Consider the following 15,535-nt stretch of genomic DNA (forward strand, 5'->3'; position numbering starts at 1 on the left):
TGGGGAAAATGATGTTACTATACAACTTGAAAGCAAAGTTTGGCATGTCAAATGCATGTTTCTCGACAATATTGAGGTAATTGACCCTGATCAAGTCCCTTATATTTTGAGAAATATTATCACACAATCAACATTAAAAATGGTCAATTTTATGAACGTTAAATATTGACATTATACATTTATATTTCCCACCAACTATAGGTTATTCAAAGATATGGTTCTTCTAAGTGATAATGTCTTTCCCGATAGTTGCAAAGAGGCAAAAGAGTTGCTAAAAATATTGGGTGTTGAGTACATATCATATCATGCATGTTTGAATGATTGTATTCTATATAGAGGAGAATATGTAGACAAAGAGATATGTCCGAGATGTGGGCATGACAGGTGCCATAAATTTTAAAAAAAGGTAAATCACATGGTCCTCCTCGTAAGATATTGAGGCACATGCCTATAATTTTGAGGATCCAAAGGCTCTTTAATTGTAAAGAATTAGCTATGTTGTAGGGATCACATGCCTCACATAGAAATGAGTCAAGAATTATGCGAATCCCAACAGATTCAATAGCCATGAAGCATATAAAAGATACATGGCCTGGAAAATTAAAGGATGAAGTACGAAGTCTACGACTCAACATAGTCATGGATGGTTTCAACCCATATTCCCTCCAAAACACAAACTATTTTGTTTGGCTTGTAGTAGTGATAAATAACAATATCCCCCCATGGTTGTCCGTGAAGAATGAACATCTTATGCTAACTCTCATAGTCCCTGGTAGAAGACAAGTGAAGAATATGGATGTCTACTTACCACCATTAGTAGAATTGAAGCAATTATAGGAAGGGATACATGTATATGTTGTATCAAGACCCATCACAACAAAGAGGAATTTTATGTTGTATGGCATATGTGCTTACACCATACATGATTATCCGGCCTTAGGAGTTTTCTCTAGTAAATTACATGTTTATTGATTTGGTTATATATGTAACAATATTGTTTCACATATCAATTTAATTCGCTACAATTGTTCTGATCTTCATGATGGCTGGCGCGCCCTATACAATAATTTCGTAGGTCTTGTAGTAAAAGGGTATCATGCCTTCTCTAAAGGTTAGGTGGTCTAACCATCTACAAAATCCAGTGTATCACTTCTCCAAAGTATTCCTCCCAGAAGAACACTCTTACAGAAGAGCAACATTTGTTTTCAATGGTAAACTAGAGAGAACCCGGAGAACCCAAAGGCTTGCAATAATGACACCACTTTAATGGATTAAAGCATATGCGAGAGAGAAGGAGAAGGAAATTATAGAAATGTTTGATTCAAATGGGGAGCCTATGTTTGATGATTGAGAATTATTCGACACCTGTGTTGAGAAATTTCCCATTGGGATGAAAAGGAAATTTGTCTTTTATGAGCTCCCATATTAGAAGCATCTTATGTTGAAATATGGCAACAAGAATATTCCAATTTAATTTATCCTTAAATTAAATTATGAATTAAAATTGAATTTAGTCTTAACAACTACTTGGAAATAATTTATTTATTTATTTTAAATTAATTAGTTGGAGAAATTCAAGTTAGAAGTCTTTCTGAAGTCATGTAAGAGTTATCCCTTAAATTAAGGAGATAAGATTGAGTTATATTTGAGTTGTAATTAGTTAACTCAGTTTATTGAGTTAAGTCCAGTTAGATTAGTTCCAAATTGTTTGAGGAACTAATAGTGAGTTAACAGTGAATTGATGCATTAATGAACTCAACTAGTGCTACTCCAGTTAACTGAAGATTTCCTCATTAGAAACTCATGCATATTTATTCTGAGAAAGACCCAGTTGAGATTAATGTTCAATGACAGTGTACTATCAATTGCATGTGTTTTCTCATGGAGAAAAGAAAACTCATGCATGCAGTCAAGGATTCATCCTTGAAGATTGTGCAGTTTTGAAGGGTTGATTTTCCACTTGGTAATAGGATAATCATCCACAAGGAACAACGCAAGGAAATAGGAGCTTGGAGGGCAGAGAGGAAGGCTGGAGAGAAGCCAAGATTGCATGTGATCATCTGTGAGGATTGTACTGAGAGCTGGCTAGTTGTGAGAGCTAAGGCTTTGTATAATTCATATGTATTTCCACCATGTATGATAATACAATAGAGTGGGGTTTTTTAGCTGAGGCTTTCCCCAAAGTATTTTCATGTGTATTGTGCCATTGATTCTTCTTCTTCTGGTTATATTATTCAACTATATATTTAAGCTTCCGCTAGTTGATAGTAGAAGTAGGTTATAGTATTTTGATTTGATTTATATTGCATTATGGGGTTAACCTATAACAGATTTTCTACATCCAGGAGAAAAACCACCAAATTCTTATTAATATAGGTCTTCAAAAATTTACATAAATAAGAAGCTCCAACTTCCATGATTCTCCAACAACCACTGGAAGTGTTACAGGGAAAAGTGTCTATTTAGAACTGCTCTATCCCACTAAGGTGTGATAGCTGCCTTAGAAACAAACAGAGAAAAACTACTTTTGTATTTCCTTTATGAACTATAGATAGAGAGGAATAGAAAGAACCAACCTGTGTCTTGCGCTAATCCTTTGATCCAATCCCTCTCTTCTTTGACAGTTTCCAGCTACTTGCTCCCTTACTTGCCTAGCTTCACAAAGTACTTGTAAGATCACAGAAAAAGAACACTATACAAAGACATGGATCTATATTCATAAACAACTTAGGATCAGATTTAAGTTAACCATACAAATGTAACAAGCATCAATGATACAAAAGCATAGAGGAAAAACTCAAATAGTTTTTATTGATAAACAAGAAAAGATCCAGGAGGAGTTACAAACAGTGGTTCCTGACCCAGCATCAACCTCCCAGCAAAGAAGCCCCTCTTCACCTCAAACAAAGCATAGATCACCCAATACTCTGATGTTTGTCTCAAAAACCAACAGTAATTCCTTACAATATGCAAAATTCCAGCCTCTGGATCTCTGAAATGAGGGATCCATATATAGATATGTGTAAGGAGGATGAGTCAGCTTGTGATTTGATTAGTGTCTTCTCTCTGTCAGTTCTTGCTTCCACTTGGAGACTGAAGGCCTCTTACTCATCCTTGGTCGAATTCAGTGAAGCAAGTGTCTCAGGAGAAGATTCTGGAAGCTTCCATTGTCTCTCCACCTCGCGGAATGACACTGCCATTTGTCATTTCTTGCCCATCGCACCCCACAGAAGGGACTTTTGAAATGCAACGCACCCTCACAGTGTATTTAGGTGCAATGCAACGCACCTAGCCAGTGGAGCAGCTGAAATGATCTTGTTTTGACTTATTCTGAGCAGTTTCTGGTGGAGAACTTCTGGGAGAAGCTGTAATCTGTTGACCTTGTTCCTTTAGGGGTTAGAACAACACTTTTAGGGACTTAGGAGCCCTTGGTTTATGGACATTTCATGCTCGGGGTTGTAGGACCCAAAAATGTCTATAACAGTTGACCCCTAAAGCATGAGGTCGTTAATCTTTTGATGTTGGGTGAAATGCTTTATTATGAGGATCCGAAATTCTTTCAATGCTGGGAGGAGACCTGTAATAAGATATAAGACAATCCATTATCTTCATACTATTTTCATGATCTAGCTGAGGCGGGCATTCCCATGCTCAACTTTATAAATTCATTTTCATGTACATAGGACAGACAATCGTCTGAGTGTAGACTGATGATTCTGATAGAGCCATCATCCTTTTGAGTGGATGATTATCTGTGCAGCAATGATGTACATTTAATGTCTTTATTTCCCTGAATATATATCGCAGCCCGGATGGATAAAACTAGATCTGGGGTCTTCAATCTCGTCCGATCTTCACTCGAAGTACAAGTCAATCCATGTGAGAAATGTTCTGAAGTCGAACATGGAAAGACATCACTTGATTACCAGTCAATGATGTAAACTGTTAACAAGTGCGAGAGGAATCACCGATAATGATAATGACCCTCAAGGTACTGCAGTACAATTCACGTGGTGTGAATAAAGGACTTGGCGTCGAACACCACGCAAAATCTTTCGATCGAAGGTCATTGATGTAAACCTATCACCGGAAGTGAGAAACTTGCCATTGAGGCATGCAAGCTTCAAAGTACTGAATGGGGTGTTCCTAGATTAACTTCTTGGATAATGAGCTGATGTCGACAAGAAGTGATCCGTCATAGGAGGGCCTTAATGAATCCCACATCAATGACACGGAACGGAGCAAATGATTTTAATGGAGGTGAAAACGATCTGGTGATATAAGGTTCAGGGTGGCGGTCATGAAAGAATGGAGTATAATGTATGGTAGTGGGTGAGACACAGGTGAATTCTCTGAATGACTTCTCTTGAACATATCGGCGACACTGATGTGATGGATCGGTAGCATTAACCCCAAATGTGGATGGTATGGCGTGACCATGGTGATGTGACCGGTGAATGAAACAACCCAACCTGACTCGGACACGGAGTGGAAGTGTCATGTTCAAGAGCGACTTGCTACCAACAAAGTTTCTTTGAGTTTTCTTCCCAATTTTCCCCAGTCATTGCTGACCAGTACCTCTTTATTTTTGTCAAGCTTGAGGAAGATAACATATGCTTGTTCTATAATTTGCCCTTCGGGCAAACCCATCGCTATGTTTTAACGAGCCTAGCGATAGTGAAACTCGTTCTCGTCTATAGACAAGTTTGTCGCTATTAATCTTTTTAACGAGTTTAACGACAAAGATAACTTGGTCCTTTTCAATTTTAGAGAGTCTAAAAAGGAACGTAAAGGTAACTCCAAAATTCCTTTTTCGTCATCTAATCCCTTAAGTCCAAAAAAGTATAAAACAATACAGAAGGGATGAATTTTCGATACTTTTAACAAGCCGAACAAAACAAGCGCTCGATCTTTTTGTGTAATAATCCCCCAGGTCCAAAAAGATTAAAATCTAGAGGAGGGATAGCACCTCTTGTCCCTTTAACGAGCTAGAGAGGCCAATGGCTCGGCAATCTTTTCATATTTTACAAGTCAATTGAAAATAGCTTAAAGGAGACTCGTCTTTTGAGGAACGAGTGATAAAATGGGTAGCAGCTGATTCCAGGTAAGGTTTGGAATTTTCCAATCACGGCAGTGTCACAAGGATGGCTAGTGAAATCACTCTTCGCAGCTGTTCCTCAAAATGGGTAAACAATCAAATGGAGGTGAATGATCGGCCAATGAAAAAGTGGAGGTGGTGGTGCAAACACGACCAAGGCTTTAACGGCTGAAGTACTACATTCACGATGGTTATTTACCGGGGAATAGTTCACTTTTTAACGAGCTTAAACGCGGGAGAAAACATTTGCTCATGGCTTATGTTTATTTTTTAACGAGCTTGAACTATGCGCTAAAACTGCTCAATGCGGGTTTATTTTTTAACGAGCTTGAACCTTGCGGTAACACTGCTCGATTAATCTAGTCTTGTGATAAGAATGTCTCATATAAAAACGGCGATTTTTAGAGATTTGCCCCACATCCTTTCTTTATGCAAGTTAGGAAATGACCAATCCAAAAAACAGATAAATGATCGCTCTTTGCTTGCACTCCAAAAGGTTTGCATGCCCCCAGGTATAAAATAGAGTTTCAAGGTTACCTCTTCTTTATTCCGTTAAAACATTTGTTTTACCGAGAGAGGCCTACCTCTTACAGGTTACCCAAAGATTGCTCTATTCACAGCGCAAACAAAACACTTCTTCGGCGATGTCTATCGAAACAAACAAAGGTGAGCGACGATGCCCGCCAACTCACATAACTTTGACAAGAGAATCTTGTTCTAGAATAACCCCCTCTTCCAATCACGGACGGGGGTACAGACTAGTCATATTTTCCCGCGGAAACCTATCCTATACCCGAAGTTTTCCTGCCAAAGCAAACCAGGGTGCATGCCCCCTGGGTTTCAGTCATATCCCTCCGAATCACTCGCGCTCATCGGGAGGACGGACTGGAGATTGAGACATTTCTTGCGTGAAAAGACCATTCAGGGATGGTATATGACTATTTGCTATGCGTGATCCGGGAAATGAAAGCTGGTCCATGAGCTTGACCACTCTTCCTTCGTGCGGAAAACACATCACTCTAAAGAGTGATGAGACAATGGCTCTCATGCAATAAATATAGTCTCGTCTAAGGAGTAGATTGTAATCCAGGGGTCCTTGAACTACCATTACATTCATGTGAACTGTTTTCCTTCTCAATGTTATGGGCACATCGGGAAGGATTCCTAACGGTCGACTGGTTCCTTTATCAAAGCCTGTCAGATTTCTCATCTCAGGCAAAAGCGATGGCGAACCAAGCGCTTTCCAAGCAGTTGAGGAAAGGATACTCACAGAAGCCCCCTCATCTATGATGGTACCAGCCATAACCATTCTATATATTTGAACGATAATTCAGAATGGTACGCTAGCTGGTAAACGGGTCTGCCTAGTTGATTCCAGTGGAATGAGACAACTAGGTTGCTTGGAGGTGGGACCGAATAGACGGCCGGGTACGGCTCTGACGAACTTCCTTCTTGCGGTAAAGAATCGGATAAATTGCCCCCATGTTCGTCGGAGTCTGTGTTTATGAAGAGAATTTGGACGGTGTCATCCTTGTTCTCTTCAGTGGCTGTATCATCTGAAGATGGAACTTATGAAGGAAAAACCGGGTCAACTGCGCCTCGACCTTTTGACTTTCATTTGGTGTGGATTCAGATGGTTCATCTTCAATGACAGATGCTTCGGCCGACCACCTGAGTGGGTCAGCCGGATTTTCAACTAGTGACGGACTCGGCAAGAGTTTTTTACATCCAGGAGGAAGTCGTAACGGTGATACCGGACGATCATCCAAAACTCTTTTAGCTTCGTCTAAGAAGGGACAACGGTGGACGGCATGATCGGCTTCGCACAATTTACAAGGGAATCTACATTTCCCTTTTTGTCTTGGGGCTTCACTTTCACTAGTTGACGGTGTGCTCTCAACATGATCATCAGAGGTTGACGACACCGGGTTGTGCAAACGAGGAGACCAGTCCCTTAAGATCCGAGGGATGCAAGGACAATCTTTGTGAAAGTGGTCTCCTTTGCAAATGACACATGGCGATTTAGGCCTGGTCGGTGCAGTGTGTGGATTTTCGTTAGACGACACTCGTTTGCCCCCATTCGCTTTTGGCTCCTTCTTCTTCTTCTCTTTCTTCTTCTTTTCCTTCTTCTCCTTAGGAACTTGACTTTTGGCTTTACCAGCCCCGACAAGCGAAGAGGAAGGAGGAGAGGAAGAATTAGAGGAAGTAGAAGGTTGGTGGGTAACTCTGGATTCGTCTAATTGCTGATTCGATTGTTCAGGAATAGTGGTGTTCTAAACGATAGAGGTCGAGAAGAGCCATACAGGCAAACCAATTGTCAGTCCTGGAAGCGACAATGTGGCCATATGGGGTGCACCAACATCTCCCCAAGAGGAGAAGGGACTAGGATTTCCTCCAAGGGGAATTCCTTGGTTGGTGGACTCCATTTTCTCAACCCAAGATAAACGTAGGAAAGGGGTAATTAATATTCCGTTTAAAATAAATTTTTAGACGCTTTGACACAACTTGTTTTTTCAGTTTTTAAGAGTCGAGAAAAAACAAAAGATGACTCTAGTCGCCTTCGATTTTTAATGAGCCTGAAGTGACAAGTGCTCAGATGGACCTTTTCCGTTAAGGAGTCTGAAAAGGAACGAAAGGGACTGCTCTGGAGGTCTAGGTAGAGGGAGTACCAAACCAATCGCAAAACTGCAGAATACTTTTTACGGTACGGCAGTCAATCTTCCCGAATGCTGTGTTCAATGCATTGCGATCGATAGGGCGGCAGACACGGCTTCCTAAGGATAAAGGATTTAAGCCTATAGGGGTCTCCCAAAATATACTCGACGGTACGTGGGAGCACAAGTCCGTACTGGCACTTATCGTCTCAAAGTGGAGGAATCACCCAACCATCAGTGAGGACAACAGTTACCAGGCTTTACGACGCCGGAATATGTCTCTAGCCTAGACCTCTAAATGTTGTGCGTTAAGTTCCAAAGCGTTGTTAGATTCATTGAATTTATTTTAAGTTGATCTTGCTTATGAAGTTTGCCTTTTGGGTTCACCACGAGATGTAGATGTAATTCCTAAAATGCAATCTAAAGATGATAAACAAACTTTTATCTCTTTTGTGCAATGAAAATCCTAGCTACTAGAGGAAAAGAAAGACACAATCTTTTCACAAAGAGCAAAGAGCACACTGTAAATGCACTTTCCTAAATCAAGCCAAACAGACTGTCTATATGCAAATGCACATGCATGTATTTGTTTTCGACTTTCTTAGTATTGATGCTAAAAAGAAAGTTGATGTACAAATTTGAATTTCTTTTCAAGGGACAAATATAAACAAGCTCTTTTTCGAAATCAAAAAACAGAGATGATTACGACACCTTGCGATTTTGAAATGAACACTTGTTCTTGACACTAGAAAATCACAAATTCAGACCAAAGGCAATAGTAACTGTATAATCGACCATCAAAAGCAATCAAACTTTCTCCTATGATCGAAATCGACACTTGCGACAGATTCAAATCAAAGGACGACAGTACGACTATTCTACTTTTGCAATGGAAAACTGTAAATGACTCAACAAACACACAAAAACATCTACAATTCTTTTGTACAAAGGAGGCGGAATAACAACAAGGAAAAGAGGTTTTAAACAGACATATATTGATCACAGGCAGCAAAATTCAGAGACAAAACTGGAAAGAATGAAGCACAAGAACCACAGCTGCACAGGGCTAGTCTGATCAGCGCACCTGTAACACAGAGAAACTGAAATGCAGCGCAGGTTGCCCTTTCGGGAAGTGCGCTGAAATTGAGGATCTCTTAACAGTACCTGCGCTGGGCCAGAAACGAGAATCTGTCCGGGTTCCGGGTCACAGTTTGCAGTTCAGTCTTTGGTTTTTGGCCGAGTAAAAGCAATCAGTAATTCAAAAATCAAGGGTAGATCTAAGGAGGATCTAAGAGCTATCACAAGGGCAATCAGATAGTTTGTGAATCAGCTATTCAAATCATAAACCGATCCAGTGAATGGATTGAAGCAGCAGATGTCTACTTTGCATTTGTTATGGCAAATGCAGTTCGAATGCTACTTGTAAGTTTATGAAACAAACAACAAAGAATGATACACAAACAAACTAATTAGTTCCCCAGTGGAGTCGCCATTTTGTTACAGGGAAAAGTGTCTATTTAGAACTTCTCTTTCCCACTAAGGTGTGACAGCTGCCTTAGAAACAAACAGAGAAAAACTACTTTTGTATTTTCTTTATGAACTATAGATAGAGAGGAATAGAAAGAACCAACCTGTGTCTTGCGCTAATACTTTGATCCAATCCCTCTCTTCTTTGACAATTTCCAGCTACCTGCTCCCTTACTTGCCCAGCTTCACAAAGTACCTGTAAGATCACAGAAGAAGAACACTATACAAAGACATGGATCTATATTCATAAACAACTTAGGATCAGATTTAAGTTAACCATACAAATGTAACAAGCATCAATGATACAAAAGCATGGAGGAAAAACTCAAATAGTTTTTATTGATAAACAAGAAAAGATCCAGGAGGAGTTACAATCGGTGGTTCTTGACCCAGCATCAACCTCCCAGCAAAGAAGCCCCTCTTCACTTCAAACAAAGCATAGATATGTGTAAGGAGGATGAGTCAGCTTGTGATTTGATTAGTGTTTTCTCTCTGTCAGTTCTTGCTTCCACTTGGAGACTGAAGGCCTCTTACTCATCCTTGGTCGAATTTAGTGAGGCAAGTGTCTCAAGAGAAGATTCTGGAAGCTTCCATTGTCTCTCCACCTCGCGGAATGACACTGCCATTTGTCATTTCTCGCCCATCACACCCCACAGAAGGGACTTTTGAAATGCAACGCACCCTCATAGTGTATTTAGGTGCAATGCAACGCACCTAGCCAGTGGAGCAGCTGAAATGATCCTGTTTTGACTTATTCTGAGCAGTTTCTGGTGGAGAACTTCTGGGAGAAGCTATAATCTGTTGACCTTGTTCCTTTAGGGGTTAGAACAACACTTTTAGGGACTTAGGAGCCCTTGGTTTATGGACATTTCATGCTTGGGGTTGTAGGGCCCAAAAATGTCTATAACAGGAAGGAGGCTCCAACCCCTTGATTTATCATCTCCAACTGAAAGGATGCTCCAATGCCTTGGTTTACCAGCTGCAACTAGAAAGACGCTCCAATTCTATGGTTTACTAGCTCCAACAAGAAGAGCACTCCAATGCCCTAGTTTTATCGGCTCTAACTAAAAAGATGCTTCAACACCTTGCACGGGCTCCAAACAGCCCTAGCACCACCTTGCCACCTGAAGTGTTCTCAAGATCCAACCTCAAGGATACTCCCCTTTCCACCTTGCACCACCATGGCACCCTTCAATTCACCACATCGAACCAAGTTTCACAATTTTTATATTAGATGCACATGTGCTCAATATAAACATAGGAATAACAATTTGATAATTTTGTCAATTTTCAATGTTAGACCCTACATAAATAACTTTTCCAAAACCCTTGTCGCATCATCTTTGCTCAAGATATATATATATATATATATATATATATATATATATATAAAATCAATACACTCAACAATACGTCAAACCACTCTAACATCTCAACCTTGATTGGAATGCACACATCAACAATATTCCCACTGTTATTATCGGTAGAGATAGATTCACAATAGGTTTCTAAGATGAAATCGCTGCATACAATACACTCAACAATACATCAAATCACTCTAACAACTCACCACTAATTGGCATGCACACATCAACAACATTCCCACTGTTGTCATCAATAAAGATAGCTTCACAATAGGTTTCTAAGATAAAATAACTGCATACAATAAAACTTTGGTCCAAACCCTTATAATATCAATTGCTTTCAACACATGCCCACACAAGCCAATAACTTTGTTAACGGCACATATGTTTCTTTACATCTTCTGCATAAATAAATACATACATCTTCTCTACCCATAACACAAGTATTGCCAAGCCCTAACAGTAAACAATCTAAAAAAAACTGCCACTCTCATATTTTTTCAAATATTAACTTAACTATTTCTTTTGGTTATCGTTAACAACCAAAATCTAACAATGCAACAAATATACTTAGAAATTTGTTTCCTGAAATCCCGAGCAAAGGCCAGCTACGCAAGTAGACTTTAAATTATAATTATTCATATCGATAAGTCGCAATGTGCATAACACTTGGCAATGATCTGAGTGTACATCAAACAATCACAATGTCCATATGATGTCCCAACCTTCAGAACTAGTCTAAGTTTCAATAATAACTTAATACAACTGAACTATCATACCTCTGGTTTGTTGATGAATACTTCATATTAGCCGCACTACTACACAACAACTATGTATTATACCTTTTCAAGTTTTGCTGATGTAGATATGTCACTGACTACTCCGTATGGTAAAGATGCCACTGACACACCCATTGAGAGGTAACATTTTGATGCTTTTACTCATTGCTATATATGAGACCTTTTGACAATGATGAGGTTGTTATGCACTCAAATGGGCCTTAAAGCAGATCCAATGAAACCCTTACTTTTAAGGATCAATTTTAATGCTTCGAATGGATCCCTCACAAGAAGATCAGATTCGTCTTCAAGTTCAGTACACAAAGTATGTTCTCTAGCAATGATTATCAACGCTGCCACATCCAAACTTGTAGTAGAGTTCACAATTATTATTTTTAACTAAGCGAAAAATATGCCATCGGACTGATCTGAAATAAGTCACTTCTTCTCTGCAAAGATAACCAAGAGTTGTGCCTTAAAACATCCAGAATTTACTTTAGAATGCTCCATAAGGTAAACTCAAATTAGCATCAGTTCTAGGGTTGAATAATCTATTATATTTGTGATATAGGTAGGCCCTAAATCCAACTATGATACTCCCTCCAGATCTTATGCGAATCTAGCCAAATCGCTTCAGACAATGGTTTGAATTCTGTCACGTCCTAGACATAGATATACATGTGAAGAAAGCATTCAACATACCTGTGAAAGCCTTGACCAATCTGCAAAACTTCCTCATAAATTTAACCACAAACAGATATAAGATAATCTCATCAAACACATGCCATAACTCTGCTCCAGAACTTCAGAAGAGCCTCCTAAACAGGGTCGAGCACCTGGTATCAGTATACTGTCAAATTACTCCTCAGATTAGGGCACTGATCCGCCTTCAAAAAAATTGAAAATCACCAATAAGGTTTCTCTAGTGAAAGACTAAATTCTAACGAGTTCTGCTTCAAATGATGCCACAAAATAAGCTTTAGAAGTGGCCTAAAACCCGCACCGAATTTTAATTATGCTCATGAAATAACGCTTCAGAACTGGCCATAGACTGATCATGGAATGACCTTTAAGGCCGAATCTTAAATAAATCAGCTGAATAGGCCTCAAATGAATGAGTGATAGACCTAAAAATTCCACAAAAAACCTGATTTAAGCCTTGAAAATCAACCAAAAGGAGTGTCAAATTTAGGACTCATTAGTGAATTGTCTTGTGCGAATGGATGTCTCATCCTGCCATAGGAATCTCTGTAAAGAAGCCCAAATTCTGGTCTTAGATTGTCTTCTTTGAAGACCAAACCTTGCAAGAAAAGAGGGCCGAATATAGCTATTGGGGCTTGCGCATATAACCTCAGAAGGAGTCCATATATGGGCTAATGAAAGGGTTGGAAAAAAACTTAGAACATACCTATAATACCTCAAAGAAGCCCATGAAAACCAAGAGCCAAAACAAAAACTTAAACCCAAAAACCCTTCTTCAAATTCGACCCACTGCTTCAGTTAATTAGGACTACTCAAAGCCACATATTTCAGAGACTAATCATAGATATTAGCATGTCATTATTTTTTCATTGCATTTGAGGAGGAAATGATCCATTTTTTATAGTGACCGTGGAGAGGTTCGACATGCCCAATAATAGAGGGAGATGACCTATAAAAAATCAAATTGAATTTTCAGAAATTAATATTTTTGGAGCCAAAATTTTAGTCTCCTTTGAGGCTGACTTGAACTTCAAGTATCTTATAATTGGCAATACTTCTACATAAACCAAATTGGGCTAATATAGTCGACATGTAATGAGTTAATTGGCCCATTATCATGTAATTGAATATTCTTGAGAATAAATGCTACTTAATTAATCAATCAACAAGTTGTCCTTAACATCTTGCTTTGGGGATCTTGAACAATTTTTAGGGCTTCAACTTTGACGAAGCATATCTTCTTAATCGTGAGGAGTTATGGAGCGTGCCACCCACCATCGAAATTAGCATGGCGAGGATAACATGATGGCAATGGGAATGCAAGCACATTCATTGTTCATTGTCCTTAAATTTTTCAACAAGTATGGGGCATCTAGGGCTTTCATTCCTCTTTTCTAGGGCTTCTTGTCATTTGGAGCTTCCAACCAATGCAAACTGGAAAAATATTAAGAGCATTCAAGGACTGACATTAGAACCAATGAAAACACCATTCAAAAATCCCCCCTTTTTTCATTGATGGAAACACACATACTCCCCCTGTGATTTATGCTAACCCCGACTCTATGCTCCATTCTTCCATTCTTGATTTCTCTCCCCCTTTGACATCAATGGCAAAGGGTTACTCCCCCCGATGAAATATCTTCCTTTGACTTCTTGCAATATACATTTCTTCCTTTGACTTATTTTCTCCCCTTGACATGCTAAGCCTCTCACGACTTGCCACCACTGATTTTACCTACCCATATTACTAAGTACTCCTCTGACAACTTCTTCACATCTACCATCTATCAAACAAATTTACAGCCACTGCTACATTGACTCCCCTCTTCAACTTTAGAATAGTGTGTGAACCAACTCTGCATCCAGATCAACCTGATCCTCAACACCTTCCATTGTAGATTCATCATGATCTTGCGACTTCACAAATTCTGAGAGCATGACTATTGAGACTTTTTCATTTTCATGATCTTATTGTTTTTTTTCTTCTCCAAATATTCTTGTATCTGATACTAGAATCATTCTTCATGGAATATTCCATCATGTATCTGCAATCACGAGCTATATGCCCATAATTATGGCATTTGAAGCATTCTACATGATACATGAATGATGAAGCAACTGGCATATACTTTATGTTGACGAATCCATTTGAATATTTGTCTTGTGTTCTGAAAACCTTGCTTCTAGGGTTTTGATAATGTCTTTGATAATCATCCATATCATAAGCTTTGCAATCCCTAACCTTATGTCCAAAGTTAGTACATACAAAATAATAACCATTAGACATGACAAGGTACTTGGATAGAAAGGCTTGCCTTGATGATCTCTTGAATAAATTTTTTCTTGGAGGAGGATTAATCCTTTGTTGTTCTTTTTCATTGATTACCTCAACATGACTTCTTGGAGTAACATCACTTTCCATCTTGTTTTTTCCTTCACTTCGATTTGACTTTTGAGAGATCTTGCTATCAGGCTTCTCGTCAATCTTGCTTTGTGGGGGCTTGGAGCTTTTTCCTTCACTGCATGGAGCTTTACCTTCTTATTTTCCCTTCATCTTCAACTGGGCAATGACATTATTCTTCCTTTTGTCATCCAACAATTTCTCCTTCTGCAATTTCCTAAGATTGTCTATTCCAGTTAGGGCAGCGTCAACTTCTCTTTTCTTTTGAGTAATATCTTCTTGAAATTGACTTTTCAAGACTTTTATTCTTTCCTCTACCTCCTCTACTTGTAGTTTTAGAAGGGTGACTTTTTTTGTTGCTTTGTTAAACTATTTCATTTGTTTCTTCTGCGTTTCACTTTCCTTTCTGAGCTCGTTAGTTTCTTCTAGAGATGTATCTAGTTCCTTTTTCTTTGGCCCAACTTCTGCTTTGTACTCCTAAACAAATTCATCTAATTTCCTTGTCAAGTTTTTCTCTTTCTTTTTAACTTCTTGCATTTGAAGTCTTAGAAGGGAAACTTCTTCTTTCGAGTGTCTAATTTTGCTTCCCTGTTTGTGAGGATCACATAAGTCGCTAATCAATTCTCCCTCCATTTCGTCTATTGCTTCTTCGTCTTCATCTACTTTGTCTTAATCACAATCATCAACAACATTTTCATCTTGCCCTGCATGCTTCTTTGAGTAGAGATCATGGAGCTTCTTCCAAAGACTTTTGGTTGATGATAATTGATCAACTTTCGCTTTTACAAAGTTTGGTAAAGCTCTTAGAATGACATTTATTTCTTTTGTATTGTACCTTATAGATTCATCGGTAGATGTGTCTCCAAAAACAACAGAGCTCCATACATCACATCCATGAGGTTTCAAATAGACTTCCATTTTGGATTCCCATATTTCATATTTGGCTTCATCGAACTCAAGAGATGGACCAAATTGATTTTCTTCATTAGTTGTAATAGATTTTGAGTCTA

Source organism: Pinus tabuliformis, chromosome 3_2, assembly GCF_031772625.1.
Source record: "Pinus tabuliformis cultivar Carrire ecotype Pingquan chromosome 3_2, CPIR1, whole genome shotgun sequence".
NCBI classification, from domain to species: Eukaryota; Viridiplantae; Streptophyta; class Pinopsida; order Pinales; family Pinaceae; genus Pinus; species Pinus tabuliformis.